The 25,388-nt window shown below is 56.3% G+C and overlaps 1 long non-coding RNA gene across 1 annotated transcript; it reads right to left on the minus strand.

The window, feature by feature from the left end:
• Window positions 1-1,822: 1,822 nt before the first annotated feature.
• On the minus strand, window positions 1,823-24,029 carry LOC134169708 (uncharacterized). Its single transcript, XR_009967000.1, has 2 exons — window positions 23,513-24,029; window positions 1,823-3,436 (listed from the first exon to the last, which is right to left on the minus strand). It is a non-coding gene; the product is annotated as an uncharacterized LOC134169708 (long non-coding RNA).
• Window positions 24,030-25,388: the final 1,359 nt, after the last annotated feature.

A 25,388-nucleotide genomic window follows, 5' to 3' on the forward strand; every position in this document is an offset into this window, starting at 1 on the left:
CCAAGCTTCTCTTGGCATGAGCAGGAGGTTTTCATTCACCTCTCACTAGGGATCCTCCCGTTTCCCTCTAGCTCTGGGTTTCTGCGCACACAAAGAGGTGTTGAGAATGGCACATGCCTCCCTTTGCAAGGTGCATGGGGCCCATGAGCAGTGTCTGGAGCCAGCCTCTGTGCTGAGACCCCTGTGTGTTTGCCTCTGCACCAGCCTGCCCTGCAACTGGGGGGGGGGGGGGGGTCAAAACTTTATGAAGATGTGGAGGTGTGGATGCCCTCCTCTGCTGGCTGCATTCGCCTGGAGCCTGAGAAGGTCATGGTAATGTGTCAGCAGCTTGGCAGGCATTCTTTCCTTCCTGGCGCTGTGAGCAGTGATGCTGATGCTGTTGCTGACACCAAGCAGTGCTCAAGGACCCGCTGCTGCAGCACCCAGAGCTGCTGTCCACAGGAATCCCATGGTGGGCACAGCCCAGGGTCAGGAGAGCCCCTGGCTGGGAGCAGGCACCCATGGGATTAGATGGGAGCATGGCTTCAGGATAGTTCTCTCTCTTTTACCATCATCACTGGACACTCAGGGAAATGTGCCCAGACATGTTTGCTGGAAAAAACAAGGGCACATTTCCCAGGCCATGGTGATTTGTAAGGGGTTGAAACATCTCAGGCTTTGATTTCTTATGCTAACCTGGCTTCACTGAACTGCTTTGTTAAACTCTCTAAACTGTGTGATTCTATTATAGTAACATGCTGCATTTAAAACAAAATAAAGACCTTTCAGTGGTGACAGCAAAAACATTTCTCTCTGGGTCCCTGTCCCTGGTTTCTGCCACTGCAGCAGGACCAGCAGTGAGTAGAGGGGGCTCAGGGAGCCCCTGAAGTCCTGATGGGGAGTTCAGCAGGACAGTGGCAGCTCGGCCACCCTGGTAACTTGTGCCATTGGGTGCATGTTGGGTACCAAATCCTTATCCAACATAAGCAGGGGCAGACCTGCTCCGATCCTCTACTGGGACTGACCCCGTTTGGGGGTACAACAGGTGCCTGGCACTCTGTGCCATGGGTGGTGGTCCTTATGCCTGTCCCCAGGCAGGGACAGCTCCAAGCCTCATCTCCAGGGCTTTCTGTGCAGTGTGTGGATTTACTGCTGGTTATACTGGGGGAATTAGAAGGAGCCAAAACCCACCCCTCTGAGACAAACCCAGAGAGGGAATAGATGTTTGCCCTGCCCTATGCGTCAGGGTGAGTGTGTGTAGGGGTGGAGAAGGTGCTGAGAAGAGAGAACAGCTTGGAGCAGCTCTTGCATACAGGAAGGATGATGAAGCAGAAACTTCTCCCTGCAGCCCCAGATTCCCAGGGCCCAGAGGCTCCAGGTGCTTTGCACCTCATGCTGCGGGTGCAGACGAGCTCCCAGGATTTCCAGCCACATTCCAGCACTCGGGAGATCACACTCAGACCACATCCCTCCACCCCTCCATCCATCTCTGGTCCAACTGGCTGCCCCTGCAGCAACACCCCCAACCAAGCGCTGTGATACATCAGCTCCTATGATGCCAGCTTTTGGTCTGGCACACTGCAGGGTCACCTCGATGGGAGCCACACGTGAACCAGCACTTCCAGGTAATTTAAGGTGGATTTTTCTTGGGGAAAGCAAATTCTTATTAAATCATAAATTAAAAAAAAAACAGGGAAAAAAGGGTTCAGCAGTCTCCAGTAGCTGGTATCTCCTGGTGATGAGCATCGCCAAAACAACTTGGTAACAAATACATCCTCTCACTAATTATTTACCAGCAAACCTACTTGGGCAAATCCCACGAAGAATAAAGTATGTAGATCTCTCATGAGAAGGTTGATTTATTTCACTTTTGGCTCCGTGCTCCATAAAACACGTTTACCCAGGCACATACAAAATACATCCATCCCGTTCCCTTAAAACAAACAAAATAACCTCTCCTCTCCATCTGGCCCCTCTCCCTGCTCCTTTCTAGCCTGGTCTGCTTCCCTATTCCTCGCAATATGGAACATGACAGGGTATTTTCAATGCTATTTTTGTCCGTTGTGTCATAGCTTATATTTAAAATAGCATTTAAATCTGCCAAGTAGTGCAGTGTTTTAAACTGCTGTCAGACTGAATTTCTCCTCCTACATACCGCAGATTTCAGCTACGGCTTAAAGACAGCTGAGGGAAGCTTTTGAGGAGGGGGGTGGTGGAGGTGGTTGGGGACCAGATTGTCTGCAGGTGTGAGGACAGTCAGAAGATATTAATAGGGTAAAGGGATGCTAAAGGGGCTGGAGGGAAGGAGCAACCCAAAGAGAAGCAGGGAGGGTGCATATGGGGGTGAAATCACCTTCCCAAGGGGAGCTCTTGCTCGGGACAAAAGGCTGTGGTGATTGGATCAGCAGCTGTGGAAACGGGGGTCCCTGGTCTGAAGCTGAAATGAAAGACCCCCATCAATTGGTATGTGCTCTGTGTTTGGGGTTTGCCTCATGGGTCCATAAAATAGGGTCAAGCCTTTAGAGAGAGCAGCCCTAAGGCAGAGGGGGTTGTGCTTCCTTGCTTGCACTGGGGTTTATTCTCCCTTTCTTCATCACCTATTTTTTGGGACGTGGCTGACGCCTTGAAAGCCCTGCAGCAAAGTGGTACAGTCATGGCTCATGTTCAATGCCTGGGAAAGGGCCTGTTCCTCCTCCTCACGCTTGCTGGGATGTAAAAATCTGCTGGTCCCTTCCTTTAACCACCATTAATAAACATCACCTCCATCCCCAGCAGAGCTGGCTTGGTTGCAATCAAGTTAGAAACATCACCCTAACTTCACCCAGCCAAACCCTCAGCTAGCTCAGACCTCCATGACCCCTCCAAAGTCATCTCCCACCGGAGGAGGTGCCCTGGAAGTGGGGTTTCTCTCCCATCTCAGCCCTTTGCTTCATGTGTTCCACCTTCAGGCCTTTACTCCAAGTGCTGGAGCAATCGTTTCCCCCTTCACACATCCCACTCTACCTGTGGGCACATCCCAGAGGCGTGATGGTTCCTGAATGGCACCTCCCAACCTCTCCCCCTTTGCTCTGCTCTGACCCTGCAAGCGTCTTCCCTTGCACGTCCATATCATAAGATGCTCCATGGCATCATGCTCCCAGTTGCTGGTACAGGGATGCCCGGGATGTGGTCCATGTTCCTGCCATCTCCCTCCTTCCCTTCCTCCCTGGCTGCTCCTGGCTCTGCCCCACTCGGCTTGACTGCCTGCATGGGAATTGTTGGCCACTGGGTCCTCCTCGATGCCTGCAGGGGTTGGTGCTTCATGGCGTGCCCCCCACCTTCCAAAGAGGGGTTGAGTTTCTTCTCTGGAGCCATCTGAAGCTCACTTCTTGCTCTGTCTCCGCTTGCATCTCACCCTCTCCCGGGACACGTGTGCCTGCCATTGATATCTCCTCCCATCCTCTTCTGTCAACACCGCCTGAGGAAGGGACAGATTTCATTTTTAGCAATGTGTCCTCTGTGTCAATAACTCCCCCTCATCCCCTCCTGGGCGGCAGGGCTATCTGCTCACCCATCTCCTCCTCCCTGCTTGGCAGGCAGCTTTCCCCTGCCTCCCCACCCTCTCTCCTTCACCATTTTCCCTTTTGCCTGGAGTTTTCCACCCCTCAGAGGGAGAGGTGACCCTTCCATCAGCTCCTTGCTGTGTCATCCACATCCCTTGGCACATCCCTGTGCGTGCCCCAAAACCAGCTCTGCCACCCCTGGACCAGGATGTCAGGGGCATCTGCATTACACCCTGGGCTGAGACAGCATCAGGATCTTTCCCTTTGGAATGACCTCGTGCCTCCAGCTCAGGAGGGGGCAATGCCCCGCGGACGGGGATGCCCGGTTGGGTTTGGTTATTTATCACACCAAGGCTGGAAAGGGGCACAGCTCCACGATTGCATTGTGCCACGTTAATCAGCCGCATTAAAATTCCAAGACAGCTCCTGCCAAAGTGACTGCGCGCAGTGCAAGGTGGCTGGGAAATGCCGGGAGCCGTGACAGGCAGGCGCGCAGGCAGACAAAGAGCTCGCTCCGTCACTCTGGGTCTGCTCCGGGAGGAGAAAACCAACACACACACACACGCATACACACCCCTCTCCATGCCACCACGCAGCCTCACGCCACCCTGCCATGCGGATACCACCGGACAGCACTAAGCAACCAAGCACGCAGTGGTCAGCCAGCTTGGCATCAGCCCAGCATCCTCCCATGGGGATGTCCAGGCTGGTTGTGCATCCGGGCTAACCCCATGTCCAACCACGGGGATGTGTGGTACCCACCACAGGGAGCTGGGGTGTCATGGAGATGGGGATCACCTGCTGCTCAGCCCCCAGCATCCCACCCCTGCCTGTGCGAGGGGCATGTGTCCCCGTGGGGCTGAGAGCCCTCAGGGTGAGGGTCCCCCCCAGGCCTTGTGTCCCCCTCCACAGCCCCTGCCAGCTGTAGTAATGCATTTTGCCACAGGGTGCCACTATGGCAAAGCTGTAAGGCCGGCCGGGCCTTGCAGCCCTGTTGTATAAGCGATACCTGGCGTTACCCACGGTAGCCGTGGTTTCCTTCTTCCCCTCTGCTCCGACCTCACCCCACTTCCCCTGCAAGGACACCGCGGCCAGAGCACCCCAAATACTCATCCGAAGGGGATGGTGCTGCCAGGGGATCCTTGTGCAGCATGGCAGAGAGGGGGATGCTGCGGTCCCCTTTGAGGTGTCCTGAGGTGACATGGAGAACAGTGGGGACCCACATGTCACCAGTGCGATGGCACTGCTCTGCCTCCATCTGAGCCGGCAGGGGATATTGATCCTGGAGGGACCATGTGCCATATCAGTGAGTGAGGGGGATGCTGAGTAACGCAGATACCCAGGAACAAGGTGCTGACCCTGTTCCTCTCCTGCATTTGGGGTGCTGGGCTCTGGGGATGCAGCTCCCTGATAAAGAGGGTCTGGCTCCATTGCTGGGGGTCAAGCAAAGGGCCTGGCAAGGCCATGGCCGCTCGCCTCCTCCAGCCTTTCTCCAAGCCAGCCCCATCCTCCTGCAAACCAGGCCTATGAACTGCCTGCGGGAAAGGGGATGCTATAGCTGGGGCACCCCCATCCCATCCCATTCCATCCTATCCCATCCCATCTCATCTCATCCCATGGAGACAGCGCTATAGGAGCGAGCAGGCTGGGTCATGCACCCCAAGTTTCTCATCCCCCTGGCACACTCCAGCCCCTTCCCAAAGAGGAAGAGGTACCCAGGGCGGCTCAGCCCTGCACCTACAGCAGCACACCAGCAGACCCATTCTGCACCAACATCATGGCTCAGCTTAGGAAACAGAGCTGCTGCGAGCTCTGCAGGATCAGGCCATAAAGAGGAGATATTTTAGGGTGAAAAGCACTCTGCAAATGGCAGGCGGTGGGATCCTGCGTGCTACATCCGCTGCAGGCAGCGAGAGAAAGAAGATTCGCTTCTTCCCTCACTAATAAAGTCTGGCTGAAATGACACAGTATAATCAGTGTTTACCTGGGAGTTTACATATGGTTTGTTGTAATTATAGTTTCAATTCCTGCTTTTGCTTTTTTTTTTTTTTTGCTTTTTATTTTTTTTCCCCCAACATCTATTTTTCAATCAGTAAAAGTAAATACTATTTTCAGCCCAATGTAATTCTTCCACTCCCATGGCCACAAACACAGCAAGGAGAGCGATTCCATTTGCGCGCTGTGCAATTGAGCAGAGAGAGGAGCCCGGCGGCTGCGGGGCATCAGCAAAGCCACAGCGCAGGGACATAGGGACAAGCCATGAGTGCCCTGGGACCTCCACCCCGTCTGGCACGAGGTATCTCTGCCAGTAAAAATCAGCATCAGGCCCAGCCGCTGCTTCCCATCCGCGTCGTTCAAACCCTAAAGCCGCCTGGTCGGAGGCAGCAGGGAAGGGATAAGAGCCATTAGGTGCAGCATCATTTATTTCAGGGCTGGCAAAGCTTTGTTCCAGCGTGGGGATTGAGTTGGCACTAAAAGCACCGCGATCACCCACATTTAATATTTCCCCCCTCCTGTTTTTACTGGTGTGATTTATAACAATTCAAGGATGCTGGTGTCAGGTCCCTTCTTCACCCAACTATTGTCACACACACACACACAGGCTGATTAAAACAGCCTGGCTGCCACCGGTTCCTCCTTGTCCATCCATCAGATGCTCCAGAGACAAACTTAGACATCCTGCTTTCAGCCCTCACCTCCATGCATGTGTGTTCTGGGGCCGAGGGGTGTAAGACAATGTTGGGTATTAATTTGGTATGCAAATACATACCCTTAAAATGTATTTATAAAGGTACATTTATTTGTGTTGTGCCCCTAAATCCTTGGAAAAAAATAATGGGGAGCTCTGTCTCAAGGAGGAGTTGGGAATTATTGGGATGCAGAATAAAAATGCTGCTCTAGAGACACAGAGTTGAATGTTTGCTGGTTATGGCCCCAAATCAGGCACTGTTTGAGCTCAGTGCCAATGCACAGCCGCTGCCCGAGGCCAGTGGGCAGACATAGGAGGGGAAGCTGGATGATGCTGTGGAGAAGGGGACCCTTCTCCTGCCCTGAGGGTCTCATCCCCTCGGAGGAATCAAGCAGAAGCCATCAGCCCTGCCGGCACCCCTTTACACCCAGCATCCTCATCATCACCATTTTGGAGTTAAAAAAGGAGTGATGAGGATGCTTCTCCCAGAGCCACATCCTCAGCCTCTGCTCTCCACCGTGCCCTGCTCCCTATCAGCGCAATCGTTTTTGTTACCAGCCCCAAAAAGGGCTGTTTTCTCCCCGGATGCACACACTGTCCTTGGAATAGCTCCAGGCCCAAAAGGGGAAATTACAGCAGGGTTTTGGAGGGGCCCAGCAGGGCAGGCAGGGGATGCGGCCGTGAGGGAGCGGAGCAGCTCCGCAGCAGTTTCAAGCGGGGCTCCTCAGCGTTTGAAGTTTGCTGCCCTGATCAATGCCTGTCCCAGAGTAGGGGCAGCTTTGGCTGATGCATTCCAGAGAGGCTGAATTTGGGGTTTCCTAAGACAGGGGGAAGGAGGGTGAATACTGGCCGGGTGGGGAGCAGCATCCTTCTGCTGCTGCCTGACACTGAGGAGAAACTAAACCCCAAGCAGTTTCTTTAATGTAAAATAAATTGAATTCACAATAAAATACCTATTCTCCCCAAACATGAATATATATTTTTACTGTGTTCCTTAAAGCCAACCCCACTCAACCCTTTTCCCCCCAAAATTGAGGATTTGCTGGTTTAAATTCTCACCCAAAATATTTATCGCAAGGAACAAAGATAGTGGGATCATCTCCGGGGCTGGATTTCAATTCTCCCTTTCAGGCTTTCATCTTTTCAACCCAAATTTCAGTGACAATAATCCCATTTTGATTGACATTAAAATTATTTATTGTCACATTGTAACTGTTTAATAAATTGTGCCTGCTTTATTTTGGGGGGGCTCATAAAAACCATATCTTTATTACCTTGGTGCTTAATGCAAGGGAAGGAGCCACTTGTGAAGGCAGGCAGCAATAGTGTTAGCCCAGACAAGATGTAAAAATGCCTCGTTACATGTGTGACCCTGAAGAAAGAGCTGGTTCCACCTCTTTGCTAATTTATATATTTAAAATCTCTGGTTTATACAATTTTTGCTTTATTTCCTAATAGTAAATATGCTGCAATATCTTATGGTAAAAATCCTGCAAGGTGAGGATGATTTTAGGCTCCATCCAGCTCCTGAACAATGAATTTATCAGGACTATTCTCAAAAATCAGGAAAACAATTCCGGCCACTCTCATGGTCCTGATTTAGGAGATTTTTCACCATTCTGGGAGTGAGCCCATCCAAAACCAAAATTAAAACAAAGCCCCGAGACATCCATTCCAGAGAGCCATGAAAATCTGGGTCGCGCTGCAAATGATTTCTTCTGGTTTTTAATTTCCACAAATTACTGGAAGTTGCAAGAAGCATCAGCACATTTTATTGTTTAAAAAGAAAATAAAATAAGGGGAGAAAATTAAAAAATAACACAGGAAAACGCAGCCCTTCCAGAATAAACCAAAAGCAGTTTCCCTGGCAAAAATATTTCCCTGGGTGGAACATTTCAATGGGTCCCGCGGATGCCTTTTGCCAGGGGGTCTGCCTTTTCCCCCTCGGTACCAGGGGATGCTGGGGGTGCCGGTGGATGCAGGGCCCCACGGGTGCCCTAGGGCCACAGCATCTCCTCTCCTGCCTGCGGCAGGCACAGGAGGCTGTTTGGCCAGTCTGAATGCCCTGAAAACCCTTTATTGGGGGAGCCTTTGGCGGATAAAGGAGGTGTCTGTGAAGAGTGAGTTTGTTCCCTGTGATCAAACCAGGGTGGAGGTGCCTGGACCTCATATGGGCTCGTGGGACTGGGGACGGTTGCAGGGCAAAGCAGGGAGCAAGGATGCTCTGATGGGGCTCGGTCCTGGGCACCCCCTGTGTCTTCTTCCCTATGCACAACCCTACTGCTACCCATCCCCTGTCACAGATCCCCCAAAACGAGCCCCAAATCTGCAACATCCTACGTCTACACACCGCATTGTTGGTGCTGCTATTTGGGGGTGGCATCATAGCCCCATAGGAAAGCCCCTAGAGAAAGGCAAGGCCTTTCCAGTAGGGACAGAGGGCAGCCTTGGGGATGTGGACGCTCACCCAGTGCCATGGGGTTGATGATGCTGCCTTGGTTCTCCTCACTAAGCTCCTGTGCTCGCAGCGCCGGGCAGGACAACGGCTCTGGCAGCCGCGTTTGTTTACGGGCTGAATTTGTATTAAAGCGGTTCATTATTTCCCTGACTGGCAGGTTTCCAGGGTCCGTGCTACTTCATAATTGCAGCCAATTAAACCTCCACAAAATATGCATTGCGGGGATGGGGATGGGGGGGGACACAACACGAGAAGGTTTCTCACAAGCCCACGGGTGCCTCATGCCGCCGCGGAGGAGCTTCATGGTGGGGTTGGGGATGTGGCATCGCTGCTGGACACAGGGACTTCATGGGGATGGTGGGGGAGATGCTGGGATGGGGATGCTGCGGTCCTGGTACTGCAAAGGGTTTTTTTCCCTTTACAGGACAGCACCAGCAGGATGCAGCCCAGCTCCTTGGCCTTGTGGGTACCAACCTGCCCGCTCATGCTGGGGATGGGTCTTGCAGGCAGCGCTTGGGCACAGCCCCAGCCAAGGGCATCCCACTGCAGCTGCTCCTTTTCAAAGCTCGGTCCCTCTTTTCCTGCCTTCCCACTTACCCCCTTCCACACACCCTCTGCCTCCACAGGCCGGCAGAGCATCGCCTCCAAATCCCACCTCAATCCGACTCCAGACACAACCTGAGGACAAAACAAACCTCAGGGCCAAAATAGAAGCAAAACTTCCACGATCCTAAACCCACGGAGGGCTGAGGCTGCCCAGCTCCTTCCACCTATCACCTCGGGTGTCTTTTACAAGCCAGCAGGACTCGAGCACGTTTCTCGACCGGCGCTTGAAAAGCAGCCAAAGGACAGGAATAAAGAGACATTATTTAGCGATCGCTCGCCCTGCTCTTTGAAGCTGGGAAGCTCAGCAAAAAGGCTGGTGTTCAGGATGGGTGTTCAGGATGGGTATTCAGAACGGGTATCCAGGCTTTGGGAATGCTGGGGGGATGTTTCTCAGATGCTAAAATCACTCAGAGGGATGCGGGAGCGCATTCGAGGGGAGGATGCTGACGCGGAAGCGCTGCCTTTCAGAAAGGCAAATAATCGCAGCCTAGGTTAGCTCTTCTGTCGAGAGAATAATTGTGCTTCTAAAGGCCCTGATATGATGAGCAGCACTGCTTTGAAATCGAAATAAATACATAAATAAATCAGGGATCTTGGACTGATTAAGGCAATTGCTTCCCTTGCTTTTGCAACCCCTTTGGGTCCTGGTTCCCAGAGCCAATTACATATTTAAAAAGTTTCTCTTTTTTTTTTTCTATAAAATAAAATACTTGCAACTCTAAAATAAAGTTTCTTTGTGGTTGCCTCACGCACAGCGAGGCCGGGGCAGTTTGCAGTTATTAACTGCTTTTAAATGGCTCCAGCTCTGTCTCGGAGCATCTTTATGAGCTGGTCACAATGTGGCTGCGCCCTTCACAACACCCCACACAGGGTCAGGGCATGCTGGGCACTGCTGGTCTAGGCCCCTGTGTGCAGGCAAGTGGCCACCGCGCCCTCCCCATGGCCTCTCCTCCTCCTCCACCCCATGGTCAGCCCCACAAAACCCCCCTGAGACCTGCTGAGATCCTGCTGCCTGGGCCGGGGTGTGCATGTGGCCGGAGGGGAAAGGAGCCAGGAAGATGCTGAGGATGCTCAGCCATTTCTTTCCCAATATATCCTCAATTTCTCCCCCTCCTATATGGCCATGGGGGAGATTTGCTTTGCCCACTTTGCCCCACCACTGCAAACAACTCCTTGCCACCCAAATCCCAGCTTATTCTTAGGCTCTGCACGGCCACACAGCACAAGCCCAGGGGCTGCCTGGGCATCGCTGGGCACATCACACCTAACACCACTGTGCGCCTCCAGGCACCGAGCAGGTTCCATTCCTCACCCCAAAACCACCCAGTGGGGTTAATTCAGCACACAGCTTTCTTGCCATCAGGGAAGGGGGGGAATAAACCTTTCCTGCAGCTCGCAGAGGCACAGAAGCCTCACGAGGAAGGTCTCTAAGGCACATAGGCCTCCTCGGATGTCTTCTCCCCATAAACGTGCATTATTGACAGCAAAAACGATGTTGGATTGGGATTGAGTTTGGGATGTAAGGAAATGCTGCTGATTATTGATATTTTCCAGAGTCACTTCCAAACCTATTCTTGGGCTTGACTGTGTTGCGTGTGTCATCTCCGATGGATGGCTTTAAGCTTTGACTCAAAAAATAGCATTATTTCTGTACTACTATATAAGGTTTCCTCCTGGCTGTGCGCACGGGATTATATATGTATGTGTGAGTGGGTGCGGGTGTGTGTGCAGGGATGTCAGGAGACAAACAACTCAATCTGGAGCCGGTGGGGAGGAAGAGCTGCACACGCAGCCCCGAGGAGCTGCTTCTTTCCTTTGGTACCAGTTCAGTTTCTTCCCTCCCAGGCGGCAGAGTCGTCTGAATAAACACGTTATCATTTGGGCCGATCCGCAGATAAACAGGCGGTGATGTTGTAGGTGCAGGTATACATCTGGGGGTGCGTCGGGAGGGTGTATTCACCAGCTGTTGAATGCTGGAGACGGGCTGGTGCGTGACAAGATGCCAGACGCTTTTCAGCACATCAAATCCGTATCTCAGCACTTTTCAAGGCGCAGGAAAGGAAACAGTAATTAAGCGACAGGACTTGCACTGCTTCCGCGCCGGAGTTGCGCTGCATCCCTTTCAGCCCTGCGCACGTGTGCTCCCACCACGCCAAGGAGAGCCCCAGCCCTTCCCAAACAGCCCTGGCTGTAGTTCATATGGTAAGAGCTGAATTATCCAGCAGAAAGAGGGTTTCACCGTTCTGCAATTCTCCCAGCAGCACCTTCCTGGTCATTTCTGTTGGTCCCTTCCCAGCTCTACTGGTTTTATAAAGTGCTTTGGAATAATACTGGGAATAGCAGCATGTGGGAAGGAGGAGGAAGGTTTTATCTGCATGGGGTCTTCCATCCTCAGCTCCTGTTTCTATGGATATCCAAATGAAGTTTATATTTATCCCTCCCGTTTGAGCCATGTGTGCAACTTCGGAGGAGGAGGAGGAGGTTGAGAAGGAGGAGGAAAAGGAGGAGGAGGCCACAAACCAAGCAGCTCCACTCAGAGCCCTGACCCCTGTGAGTCACCAGTGAAAGCATCACCCCAACATGCAACATCAGACTCATCCTTTCTCCCAAGCCCAAAATGTCATTGAGAGAAGGGAAACAGCAGAAATACTTGAGCTAGAGCTTAATACAGCAGCAAGCACCATGTCCAGCAGGGAAACATCCCTCTCTGTGACTCCCAGATGCCGGACAGGGATGCCAGGGCAGGAGCATCATTTCCTGGTCCCCAGTCCCTCATGCAACAGCCCTGTAAATGGCCAAATTCCCTGGGAGCAAGGGATTTTTCCATCTGTCACATTGTCCTTTGCTGTCAGGAGAGGAGCCGGCACAGCCCCAGCATGGGGGGTGCTGGAGCAGGTAGGAGTGGGAAGGCGAGCGCGTGACTCGGCCTGGCCCCGGCGCACCGGCTCCCAGAGCATTACCATGATGGCTCCATCATTAATTGATCAATCACAGGATGACAGTTAATTAAGTAGAAAATAAAGCTACTCTGCCCAGCCTGGCATTAGCAGGCAGCAGCATTAGGATTTCTGGAGTAGAAGGAGGGAAATTGGAAAACAAAGGCACAGCTGGAGGAATAACCCCATTGCTGGTGGCTGGGAGTGGCAGCCTGGCACGATGCTCCCTGGGCTACAAAGCACAGGCAGCCCCTGCATGGCGGCCATCGCCAGCTCACGGCTTCTCCCCTTCTTCCCAAGGAGCCAGATCCCATCCAGGTACAGCCCCTGTTATCCTCATGGTTCCTTCTCCAGTGGCCACACTCCTGCTGCCCAGGCACCAGCCACAGGACCCTCGCCAGCCAAAGATGTTTTTCCTTTCAATCCCGTTTTCCCATCTCCCGATCCTGCCCCATGGGCTAACCCAGAGCCAGGGTGTGGAAAGAGAGAAAGGCAGAAAGCAGGCATCCTCCTGCCCCCCGCCTCATGTGCCCGGGATTGTCTTGATATGAAAAATTATGGGTTTTGTTAAAAACTATTACTAATGAGGCGTCTTTCCTGCCCTTAATTGTTGCCAAGGCGATGACCCCAGCCAGCCATCTTTAATTAACTTAGACTAGATCTCCTGAAATGAGTTCCTCGGGTAAATTGCTCACCATGGCTTTCAGGCACGGAGCTGTGTTTGCCAAGCCCACCCGCCCCGGCATGCTGCCACAGCCACCGCAGAGGTGATGGCATGGGGCTGGTGTCCCCCTCTGTTTCCCTTGCCACCACCAGGCCAGGTAACCCTGACACCTATAGCAATATAGGGATGGGAATGCAGGAGCAACCGATGCCTGACCACAGGGTGAACGTGGATTTCTCCATAAAGCAGGAATTCAGCCCTGCTGATGGCTTCTCCCAGGATCATGGAGCTGTGGGACCGGCCACGCAGCGGCTGGCACCTCTCCAAGCAAAAATCACATTTCCTGCCTGACAGATAACGCCGGTCAAGAGAATGCCAGGACAATTCCTGAAAATACCATAATTGTTTTAATCTGATGGCAGATAAAAGATAATGATGCTAACAATATTTAAACGTAATTATAGTTTCCTGCGGCTGCCGGGCTCTCTGAATCCTCTCCACTCAAGTGCCTTTGTTTACCAGCAGCTTCAATAAGGCAGGGCCCGTTTCCTTCTTCTATCGCCTTCACACCTGCACCTCCATTGAGGCGGGGGGATGGATGCATGCCAAGGGTATGGATCCCCTTAAGGACCAGCACTGGCCACCACTGTATCCCCAATACCAGGCTCTCCCACTTTTGGTCCACCATCTCCCATCCTCTGCCTCCTGGGGTGTGATGCCTGCCTTGGGAATGGTGGTGCATGGACCACCATGAGGATGGGGATCTCTTTGGGGCTGTTTAGGGAAGTAAATCCCCCCATTGGGATGGGGTAGGTGGCTGGTTTGTACTGGTCACCTCTGTCAGAGCTGTTACCCCTCCTATAGCCCCTAAATCCCATCCTTATCTCCCCTCCAACACAACTCCCCAACATGGATATAAAACAAAGCAGGACAAGGGTATTTTTCAGGAATGATTTGCTGAAACAAATAAAAAGCACTGCAGGTGGATGTCCGGGGGGGTTGGCATATGCAGGAGAAGAAAACAGAGGAAGAATAAAATGGGAATGAATCCTCTGCATTGGGGTCCTCCTTATTTTGGATACTGCTACCATGGTCTTAAAGAACCCCCCCCCAAAAGAAGCTTTCTTTATGGGTATCTAGGTGCTCTGATGGCCTGGGTAGCAGTAGGAGAGGCTAGAAAACAGCTCGATCAAGTGCACAGAAACAAGGAGTGAGAAAAGGCAGGATTCAGGCAAGGCTTTCAGAAGAACTTAAATATGAAATGGCTATTTCAGGAGCTGGAGTTTCGCCTCCTGTGTGAATCGGTCTTTGTAAATAGGAATGGAGGATAGCCAACTTCCCCAAAAGGGCTCTACGGGGGGTCCGGAAAATCACAACGTCCTGAGTTTAATGGGGAAAACAGATAGAAATGGTAACAAAGAATGGGGAGAAACAGCAATAAACCTGATTGTTTGGTAAATAAGGCCGAGGCTGCTGCGGAGAAGTGAAGTTTGAAAAGCAGCCGGGGAATGAATAACCGGTTAAAAGTTAGGAGACAAAGTGGCATAACAAACCCAGGGGGTTCCCAGCACGGAGGGGTCAGTGCTGCAGCTCCTGTGGTGAGCGGGAGCATGGGCCTTCGGAAGTGCCAGGGAGGAGGGAGGAAGCAGCAAGAGGATAATATCCAGTGTGATAAAATGTGGCACTGTACAGAGGGGTATGGAAGGGTCTCGCTGTGATGATGAACTTGGCCTTCAAATGAAGGAGGGGTTCAGTGCTGAGCACAGAGAAAACAAGTCCATTGCCTATGTGGCAGTGAAACAGCTACGTCCAGCAAGGAAGAACGCTCCAAGGCGTTGATGGGACTTTGGGAAGATCATCTCAGTCACTGGCAAGGGGCAAGTGATGCGCAGTGTGTCAAGAATGACCGAGGATACACCAGAGGAGAGGGCAGGGATCAGCTCACCCTGTGCCACACGGGTCCCTGAGCAGGGAGCTGCTTTGGCAATTTGGAGTGATTAGGAAAGCAATTGGAAAATCAAGAGCAGAGAGGCGCTGGGATGCTGTCAGGGCTGGGAGCCAACTGGGAATAGGGGTCCTGCAGGACACTGGCAAGGCATGCACCCCTCCGTGCCACTGTTGTGTGCCCTGGCCTGGCCTGGGACACCTCTGGGGAGGGTGTGGTTCATCCCCAGAGCCGCCACAGGTTTGGGGCTGTCCCGGGGTCCTCTGCTCATCCCCAGAGCATCACTGACCCCCAGAGTCAGGGACAGAACCTCGGGACGGAGCCTCGTTCCTAAAGCAGGACCTGCTTCCTCCCAAATGCACCTCCAGCGTTCCCGGCAGAGGGGCTCTCACAATCCCCCTGTGTCTCCAATGAAATCCATGTGAGACATGCAGGGAAAGCTCTCTCCCCACACGGCACACACCACAGCGGGGCTTGCCCACCTTGTTTGCCCACCAGGACCGAACCGCGGGTGGGTCAGGGGGATGGTTACCGGCGAAGCCCGGCCCCTGCCCTCCCGGCCCCGCAGCCCACGGACACGCGCGGCCGGCGCGGAGCGTCTCCACGGGCTCTGCGCAGCCCCGACGGGGCGCGTTGACATCTGTAACCAACACGCCGGCTCCGGCAAAGGCAGGGCTGCCCGGCCAGGCGGAAAATTAACACTGACATTGAGTTTAATTAAACAAAACAACCGGGCTGCGAGCTGGGGCGGGGACGTGGCGGCAGCTGGAGGAGCAGGGCTGGGCGCGTTTTGGGACCGACACCCGCCACCGCCCCGCCGGGACGAGGCCACCCCGGCCGGGACGAGTCACGCCGGGCCCGTGAGGCTGAGGCCGGCTGGGGAGAGCCGCTTCTCGCGGTCGCTGCCATCCAGGGCCGGGAAGCATCATTTTCCCTCCCCATTTTGCCCGTCCCTTTACGGGCAAAGGCGGCAGAGGCCCTCGCGTATCCCGGCCCCGGCGGGGAGCTGAGGGGGTGCCCGGTGGGTTGCGGTGTGGAGGGAAGGTGAAGGAAGCTCCTGGGAGCGGATTTCGTTGAAGGGGTTTTGGGGAGATGCTACTCTTGAGAGCCCGACTTACACACGCATCCCCCCTTAGCGGCTCCTGCCCCGCTTCCTCCTCGGCTCCAAATACCAGAGCTGGGAAGGGCCTGATCCGGGCAGGGAAAACCCCGGCAGAGCGTCTCCCGCAGCAGTAGCACCAGTGGCACCAGTGGCACCAGCCGTGCCCGGGCCGTGGAACGCTGAGGAAGCGCCGCCCGCCGGGGCTCGGGTTTTGTACCGCACCGCACGGGAGCCGCTCGGTTGCAGGGAGGCAGAACCCGGTCGCCGGCTGCCGCTCGTACCGCAATTCTGCCGCGAAAGAGCTGAAAATAGCGCGCAGCCGAGTCGGGCGCAGCCTCCTCCAGCCCCGGCAGTCGCAGAGCTGGGGCCGCGTTCGCTTGTCTCTGTCTGATCCCTCCCCAGCCCTTTGCCCTCCTCGGGAGCTCCCTCCAGTACCAAGGACCCTCTATTTTCCATATGGGTCCTGGAGGCGAGGAGTGATCCCTCTGCCACGGGACTGGGGCTCATCCTGTTCCTCCCAGTCCGCAGCTTTGGGGCTTTCAGTCTGGTCACTTTATTTTATTTTATATCTCTTTTTTCTTTTTGGAGGAGGGGAGGGGGGGCCGTGAAATGTCGGCTTTGAAGGATATTTGTAATAACATAACCAGCAAAATGAATGTCATATTTTTGCTCCAATGAATTGGATTTCCTGAAATATTGTCTCCGTAATGATGCCTTTAGGCTCCTCTGGATTAGATAACTCTCCAACCACATCAAGAAGGCTAATTATCCCACAGCCACTTTCCCCCTCGATTCCATGTAGCCGTGTATGTACACACGATATTCTCCCGAAATACCAGGGGCTGCCGCTCTATAGGGACACGATCCAGAAGCGGAAGGCGATGGAGGGGGGCTGGGGCCTCTCGCGCCCATCACCGTGGTGCCCTCCCCACCCTGGCAGGGGGGAGCCCCGTCGAGCAGCCGTGACGCCATCAAGCCCGACCCCCCCTCCAGCCAATCCACAAAGCCCAGCCACGCATCGTCAGCCCCTAACTGACCAATAAGGGGCGAGTGGAGCGGTCCCAGAGGGATCCCCTCGACGGCTCGAAGCACGCGTGGGGCCATGCGGGACCCCCTCCCCGCACCCCGGCGTGGGGAGGGGGTGACAACCCGGGGCGGGAGGGGAGCACAGCCCCAAAGCACCATTCACGGGGTTGCCCCGACCCCACGGTGCGGGTGGAATCGCGGTGGTTCACGCGTGGGGACCCCCGGCGGCATCCCCGTCATCAGTCCCCCCCCGCCCCGCCGCCCCGCTCCGCCCGGCGCGGCTTCTGTCCCGGCTCTTTGCTGGGGCCGGGGAGTTTGTGCTCCGGGATTATTCATCTCCTGCAAGTTTTTTGTTAGGCGGCCCTGAAAGGCCTCAAAGGCTGGGAACGCCGTTCTAATTACGGGAAAGCACAGCTTATTTAGCAGATAAAAAGAGACTTGTAGTCTCATAACAGCTTCTTATACCCGTCAAATAAGGATCTCTAATGACGGGGTGAGAGCCAGTGAATGCCTAAAACAAACTAAAAAAAAGGAGAGAAAATAAAGCAGCCAGGGGCTTAAGATATATTAAATTACCCTGATTAGGAATTTAGGCCGTGGCTCGAGTCTGCTGGAGAGGCTGGCGAGGGGGGGACACGGAAAGTGCTGCTATTCATTTCTGGGGAGAGGGGTCAGTAGGTCGGAGGAGTTCACAGGGCCTGGCTCTATTCTTATGCTAACAGAGAATACAAGCGCTGGCCTGGAAAATAGAAATGAATTTGCAATAATCCGAGCCCCTCTGTTTGCAAGGCGAGCGGCTCTATAGCTAATTGCAGCCCGGCCTCCCCCGCCTCATCGCGGGCAGTTGTAACGATGCATAGGAGATTAGAGCCAGAGGGGCTCGTGGGGAGGGGAATTTAGGCTGTCTCTCCCCCCTCCCTTCCCTCTGCCTGACGGTGAAATATTCCGGGGCAGGCGCTGGTGTTTGGGCTGGCTCGGCTAGCAGGGAGGGGGGCCAGCCAACTTCTTGAACTTCCCCGGAGCCGCGCAGGGGAGCGGGGCCGCGCAATGAGCCGGGGCGGGGGGGGAACGAAAGCGGGAGTCGGCTCTGCGCGGCCCCGTGGCCGGCTGGCGGGGGGGGGGAAGGCAGAGAAGGTCCTGGAGAGGGGGGGACCCCCATTGAGCTGCCGGTGACAAGCAGTAAATCGGGGAAGAATAGCGCATGGAAACGTGCCGTCGGGGCCGCTCGCCGGCCCTACAGCTGCCGCCCCGTCTCGTCGCCAGCCGAGCCACTGGCTCCCCGGCGGGATACCCGGCTCCCACCCCGACAGCTCCCGCGCCGCATCCCACGGGGCTCCCGCCTTCGCCCCCCCCCCCCGGGTCCCGCCCCGTCGGCGGTGCAGTGACCGCGGCGGCCGCGGACGGTTTCAGGACCCTGGACAGGGGCGGGGCCGCCGTCGGGGCGCGGCTCCTGTCCCGCGCACCCCCCCAGCCATGTCCCTCCGAGCTAAGCGGGGTGTCCCCATCGACGGGACCGATCCTGGCCCCTCTTCCCCTTTTCCCTACGGTGCCGGGCGGGGATCAACTCCCGCAGGGGCCACCGAGCCCCGGGACCGCGCCGTGGGCACAGGCTGTGGCTCGGCGGCAGGTTGGAGTCCACCCCAACGCAAAGGCACCCGCCCGTGCGGGGACACCGTGTCCAGGGAACGCAAATGCAGGCGAAGGGCTGGTGTAATGAGACCCGAGCGGCTCGGCCAACCTCTATCGCCCTCGCCAACATGCGGGACTGCTGGCTGTGCTGGCGATAGTGTGGACGCTCTGCCGTGCCCCGACGGGGAAACAGGGTGGCAAGGTCCGGGAGTGGCCCTGGCCGGTCCCAGAGATAAAAAGCCGGCCCTGCTGCCCGCAATACAGCCTTCTTTCGTTAACCGCGACTTCACCCCCCTCTTCCTCGGCTGTGGCTGGCCCCAAAGCCGGAGCCAGCGTTGCTCCGGGTGAGGGCTGTACCCGGGACCGGCGGCACAAGGTGATAACAGCCCTGGACCCAGAGACCGGGACTGTCTCTGCAGAACCGGGAGGGCTCCTGCGCCCCACATCGCCCTTGCAGGAATTGTGCCGAGTGCTGCAAACTTCGCCCCGCAGCCCAGAGCTGCCCCTGCGTCCCGGTGCCACCGCAATAGGGCACAGGGGAAAGGAGAGCGGGTTCAGGGGCTGCGGGAGCGGGGCCGCGGGTCTCAGCGTCTCTATAAATCGCTTTCCCCGACTCCCTGAATTTGCTTACTCGAGACTGACATGAAAAGGGAGATTCCCGTCAGGGCACACGCCGGAGCTTCAGCCCCGCTCCGCCCTGGCTTTGCCACCGGGCTGCTTCCGAGCTTTGCCCTAACACGCTGGGCATTTTTAAAGGCAGAACCTCTGGATTTTACCCAGCGGGTTGCTCTGAAGGGCTGCTACGCTTACAAAAATGATATATCAGCTACATTAAAATCATGTATATTAAAAAAAAAAACAAAAAAAAACCCCACAAAAATAAAATAAAAAATATAAAAATAAACCGCACACATTTTTTTTTTTTAAAGGACTAAAACCCCAAAACAACAACAGCACAACAGTGCTTCTAATTTCCAATTGTATGTCGAGTCGCTCAGGAAAGAAGTGGCATTATAGATTATAAATTATAGATTATTATTTGTACTAATAACCTATTTACTGGACTGGGGGGAATTTTCAGCAGAAAAAGATAATATAAATCATGGCGGGGCCGCTCTGTGAATTTTCTCCCTTCCGAGGAAAAGCGGGAAAGATCCACGCGAGCTTTTAGGAATTGTTTTGGAAACCAAATTTGCCGCCGCTTTCCTCTCTCCTGCGGTGGGATACGGATTTGAGCTGCCGAGATTTGATTTCTCAACACCCGCCGGAGTTTGAGCATCCCTCTCCCCAAAATAACGCCCGGTCCGGCCCCGTCGCCCTCTCCCCGCCCGGTCCTTCCCCAGCAGAAATGAGCCCCGAATCGGGGACGAGCCAGGTTTTTTGCTAGAATAAAACCCGGGTTTATTTGCAAGGGTGGGGGAAAAAAATTGTATTTATTTAGTAAACTAAAAAGTTAATTGTTTGCAGGAATAAATCCCAGGTTTGTTTCAAGCCTAAAAAGCGGTTTCTTTGCAAGCACGGGACCTGCTGCTTTGGGAGGTGGGGGACACATGGATGCACCGCGGCTCCGGCTGACTCAGAGAAAAGGGGGTGATCTCCCCCCGAGTGCTCCCTAAATGTGGCCGGGGTTCACTCCCCAGCGGGTCCTCCCGGGCTGCGGGGGACACCGGGGCCCGCACCGTGGCCGCGGGGCGAGATCCCGCTCCCCCCATCCCCCCGCAGCCGTGTGGGGATTTTTTGGGGTGAAGATTCCCGGGAAGTGCCCCCTACGTCCGCCCCGGGTGGTGGATCCCAACTTGGATGCTTTTCCCCCGCCCGCGGCCCTTCGCAGGCTCCTGCTCCCGCAGGCACGGGCGCGCTGTTCCCCCTTCAACGAAAACCTGGCGGGGTGACGGCAGAGCCTCCCGCGGAGGGGCAGCCAGGCCGGGAGGGGTGTCCCAGCCTCTTTCCCTGCACCCCCCCGGTAGTGGGGTGCGTCCCACGGGTGCCCGGTACTGCCCGTGTGTGCGGGCACCCCCGGCTCGGGTACACACACGCGTGAGCGGGAACACACACAAATCCCATCTACACCCCCCAGGTGGGACACCCACACCCATCCGAGTGGGTACAGGCGTGCGGGGGATGCAACACGCGTGTGCACGGGTCGGCACATGCCGAGGTCGCGGATACACCCGTGTCTGCGCACGGGCACCAGACACACACCCGCAACTGCACACGCACCAGCCCAGCTGCACCCCTGACACCCCACAGCTCCGGGAGCCGCGGGGAGCCCCCAGCCCGGCCCGTGCTCCCCCTCTCCACCTTCCCCCCCCAAATCCATTAGCTTCCTCTATCCTTTTCCCCACTCAGCGAAGGGCGGCATTGGAGCGGGGCTCCAAGAGTCTGAGGCTGAACGGGCCGGACACCCCCTCTCGCTCCCCTACCCTGCACAAGGTGAAGTAATTTAGAAATAGATGAAAACACAGAAATACCCCCCCCTAAAGCTCTGTCCGAGGTTTGGCTTTATTTATCCCTACGTGTCCCTGTGCCCTGCAGCCGCGGGCCGGGCTGGACGAGCCGGGTACCAGCCCGCGGGGTCGGTGGGGTGATACGGGCTGAGGGAGGGATAACGGGGGTCCCATTGCCAGCGGCGGGGGGGCTCGGGGGGCCGCAGGTGCTGATGTGGGGAGACACCAGCAATGGCTGTTTGGGTGTTGCATTAAAGCACGCTGCAGTGCGCACACAGGCGGCCCCTCCCCCCCCAATCTGCCTGTATGCTAATGACATGCAAAGAGGCTCATTTGCATGTTTATCTCTGTCAATGGGCGAGCGTGGCTGGCGAGGTAATACGTTTCCCACCGTGGCATGGAGGCCTCCCCCCCGCCCCGCTCCCCTCACCGCCCCGCCGGGCCCCGGAGAGGGCAGGGCGCAGCGCCGGCCCCACCGCTCAGCCCTGGCACCACGGCAGGCCCTGACACAAAATGGCCGCCGGGGGGGGGCCCTGCCAGCCCACCTCTGCCCCCAGAAGCCCCCGGCCCACCAGAACCGGATTTTGTGCTTAAGCAGCCAATCGGGGGCTCAGCACTCTTCCCCCCATCCCTCCTTTTGCACTCTCCATCCTTCTTTCTCCCCTCCATCCTTCCTTCTCCAACCCATGCCTCATTCTTCCCCTCCATCCTTCTTTATCTCCATCTCTCCTCCCTTCTCATCCTTCCTTCTCCCCCTCCATGGCTCTTTTTCTACCTTTCACCCCTTCTTTTCCACCCTTCATCCCTCCTTTTCCACCCCCATCCTTTTCCATCTCGCGTCCCTCTTCCTCCTCCTCCATCCTTCTTTCTCTCCTTCCATCCCTTCTTCTCCCCCTCCATCCCTTTTTTTCCACCCTGCATCCCTCCTTTTCCTCCTTCTCCTCCTCCACCCTTCCTTTCTCACCTCTATCTCCCTTCATCCCACCTCTATCCCTCCTTTTCCACCCTCCATTCTTCCTTCTCCCCTCTATTCCTCCATCTCCTCCTCCAAATCTCCTTTTCCCCGCTCCATCCCGCCTTCCCCACGCCCAGAGCCAAGTCCTCGCTGTTTCCACCCACAGGGCAGTTCCGATTCACCACCGCCCCAGGGATAACCCCCTTTTCCCTCCCTCTGAGGGGGTCCGACACCGTCCCGATGCTGAGACCCCGCAACTCTTGACTGCCATGGGCTTAAAATCAGCCACTAAAACCCGCGCAGCCTCCTCCCCCCCACCCCACCCCCCCGCCCGCTGGTGTCAGGGATGTTTTGGGGCGCTGGGGAGGGGTCCCCAATGTCTGAGCACCCTCTGCAGGGGCACTGCACATCGGATCCCCCTATCCACGGGGCGCGGGGTCCAGTGGCTGCAGCGCAACACAGCATTCTACACACCCCATGCTATATCCATACATATAACAGGTATATTCTATGTTACGCTGTGATTTATGAGGCGGTATTATACCACACGTTGCTGCATGACGCGGCGCCGTGTGCCAGGACCCGAGGCACGGTCACCCCCGAGGCACGGTGTTCCCGGCCCGCAGCACCCCCCAGCCGGACCGCCCCGCCCCGAGGAGCCCGTAAAGGGCGCCCGCCTCGCCGCGCTGAGCACGGGGACTGGTTTCGGGGGAGCCCCTCCTGCCTTCCCACACACTTCCCACCCCTTCCCCGTCCTTTCTCAGCCTCTTATCATCCCCCCCCTTTATTTCCCCTTCTCCCAGATCTCTTCCCCTTCCCTAATGAAAGTGTTTCCGCTCCCTTCATCCCGTATCTCTACCTGCACCGCGGGAAGGAGGAAGGGGGAAGGTTTATTTCTTCCTCCTTCACCCGAAATTGTCTTAGAGAAAACCAAAACCAATCGAAAACCCAAATCTGGAGCCTGTGCCAGAGACCTCTGAGCAGACGCCCCCCCCGCCCCGCCTAGGCCAGTTTGTCACAGCACTGCCCAGCCGCCGGCACTGGAAGGGATTTATCTGCGTTACTGGTCAGCTCATCCCCCGGGCCCGGTATGGCCTTCCCATCGCCGGGTATCACCCCTATGGAAATGGAGGTGTGCCCCCAAAGGGATGCTCCCGGTGTCCCTGCCCCGTCCCGGAGGGCAGCGGCGCGGGGGATGCCGGTGCCCGGAGCCCCGGTTCCCCACAGCCCCTCGGCCCGCTCCCGGGTGGGTGTTCCCCTCCCGAGGGGGGCGGAGAGAGGCCGGCCGGGGAATGGGCAGGTTTGGGAAGTCCCCCTCCTCCCCTGGCTTTCCTGCTGTCCCATCCAGGACGTGTGTCCCCAGCACCCCGGCACGGGGGGTGTCTGCACCCCCAGGGGTGTCCGCATCAGTGTGCCCGGGGCAGGGCTGGTTCTGCGGGAGGATGCGGGAACCCCATCGCATCACCCCCAAAACCTGCCGTGCTATCGCCCCCCTCAGCCACAAAAAGCAAATGGGGGGGGTGTATTCCCTTACCTGAGCGCTGGCCCGGGGTAGCCCCGCAGGGTTGGGGGGGGGGGTGCTGGATCCAGCTCATTTTGCTCCCGCCGTGTCCCGCAGCAGAAAGTTCCTGCGGCCGGTGCGGGGCCGGGGCCGGTGAGGGGCAGCCGGGCTGCGCCGGGGGGACCCCGCGGCCGGGAGGAGCCGCACACCCCGGGCCGTGTTTATATGTAGAAAGAAGGGTACTTTGAGTGCTTATACCAAGAACCGGGGTTGTTAAGTTTGCAGGCAGGCAGCTAAACGGTGCCAAGTGCGGGCAGGGAGGAGGGGGGGTGGGAGAGGCTGGGGGTGTGTAAGAAATAAAGAGCAATTGTCAGAGGCGAACAAAAGGCGGAGGATGGAAAAGAGCTGGGAATCCCGGGGCAGAGCCCCTCGGCGTGGACTTGAACTTGGGCTTTGACACCGTCTGCCAGGCGGAGAGCGGCCCCGGGCCGGGGAAGCGACAACAATCTCAGTGGCAGAGAGAGGGGACATCCCCCCCCCCCCAAACATCCACCTTTTCGGGGGGGGGGCACTTTGCTTCGGGATGAGAGCGATCCGGGGAATAACCCAGACGGGCTGAGACCCGACGGGCTCAGCTCACCTCCGGATGCGGAGAGGGGGGCAGCGGGGGGACCCCGCCAGGGCTGGCCTGGGCCAGACGGTCGGGGGGGCTGCCCGGTTCTCACAGTCTGCGCCCGAGCCTGGATTCTCTGCACGTCCCGGCCGGTCCCCCCTTTGCTACTATTCAGCACTTAATTGAACATTAATGGCAGCTGGGGATGAGGTCATTGGAGCCGGCTTTTCTCACACATTTTTCATGCAAATCCGCTAAACTCTAAACAAATTTGAATAAAACCCCCTTTGTGCGGGCCCTCCATGGTGTTTTTCCACGGGCCGCTCCGCCTGTCTCCGCACACTTCATCCGGGGAGGGGGGGGGCGGCTGGGAGATGGACGGGGTGCGGGGCGGGGGGGATGTCCCTGCCTGGTCCTGGAGCACGGGGCAGAACCGTGAGCAGCACCCAGAGAGCTCCCAAACCCAGAGCCCCCCGCCCAAGGGTGCACATTGCCCCACACTGTGCCGTCATCTCCCTTTGCACCCCCTGTAGTACCAGTTTCCCCAGTAATATCCATTCTTTCCCCCTGTACCACTTCGATAGCACCAATCCCATCCCACTAGCGTCAGTCCTGCAGAATAACACCAATCTCCCCAAAGAATACGAGCCCATGGAGCAGCATCAGACCCAAATCCCTCCCAGTCCCACCAGTGCCTCCAGCACCCTTGCTGCACTGGGCAATCACACCCCATTGCCTCTCCATGAGGTGGTTTTGGGCCGTATAGAGGATAACGGCACGCAGAGCCCCCAGCCCCTCTCGTCCGCAGCCCCCATTAGCATCCCTGCAGTCTCGGCCCCCTGCCCAGCCTTGAACTTGGCCATGGCGGGCTGCGCTCCTTCTGCCTGCCTGGGCTCGCACAATGCCGGCCTTGACCCATTGTTTGCTTTTTTTTGGGGGGGATTTCAGCTGGGAAAGCGGCCACCTCGCGCAGCCTGCCCCGAGCACGCCGGGAGCCGGGCACAATGGGGAGGGAACCTGCTCTGCAGGCAGAAGGGCTCCAAATCATCTGAGAGACATATTCATTATATTCTTTCACGGGGGTCTGTTTGCATTGGGTTTAGCAGTTACTTCCCAGACGGGGTTCAGACCAAATAAGGATCATTTAGAGGAAAGGGATTCGCTCAGGCTTCCAGGGAAATGTGCCTGATGCAGGGCATGGTGCAGCCCGGCCGCCTGGATCCCGGCTGCTCCCACTTCCCTCTTGGTTTGCCTTGGGATTGTTTTGTGCCCGTTGCCTCCTCCACCCCGAAACTG

The sequence above is a fragment of the Pezoporus occidentalis genome, unplaced genomic scaffold, assembly GCF_034315485.1.
Source record: "Pezoporus occidentalis ecotype Australia unplaced genomic scaffold, CSIRO_AGI_Poc_V1 ctg11, whole genome shotgun sequence".
NCBI classification, from domain to species: Eukaryota; Metazoa; Chordata; class Aves; order Psittaciformes; family Psittacidae; genus Pezoporus; species Pezoporus occidentalis.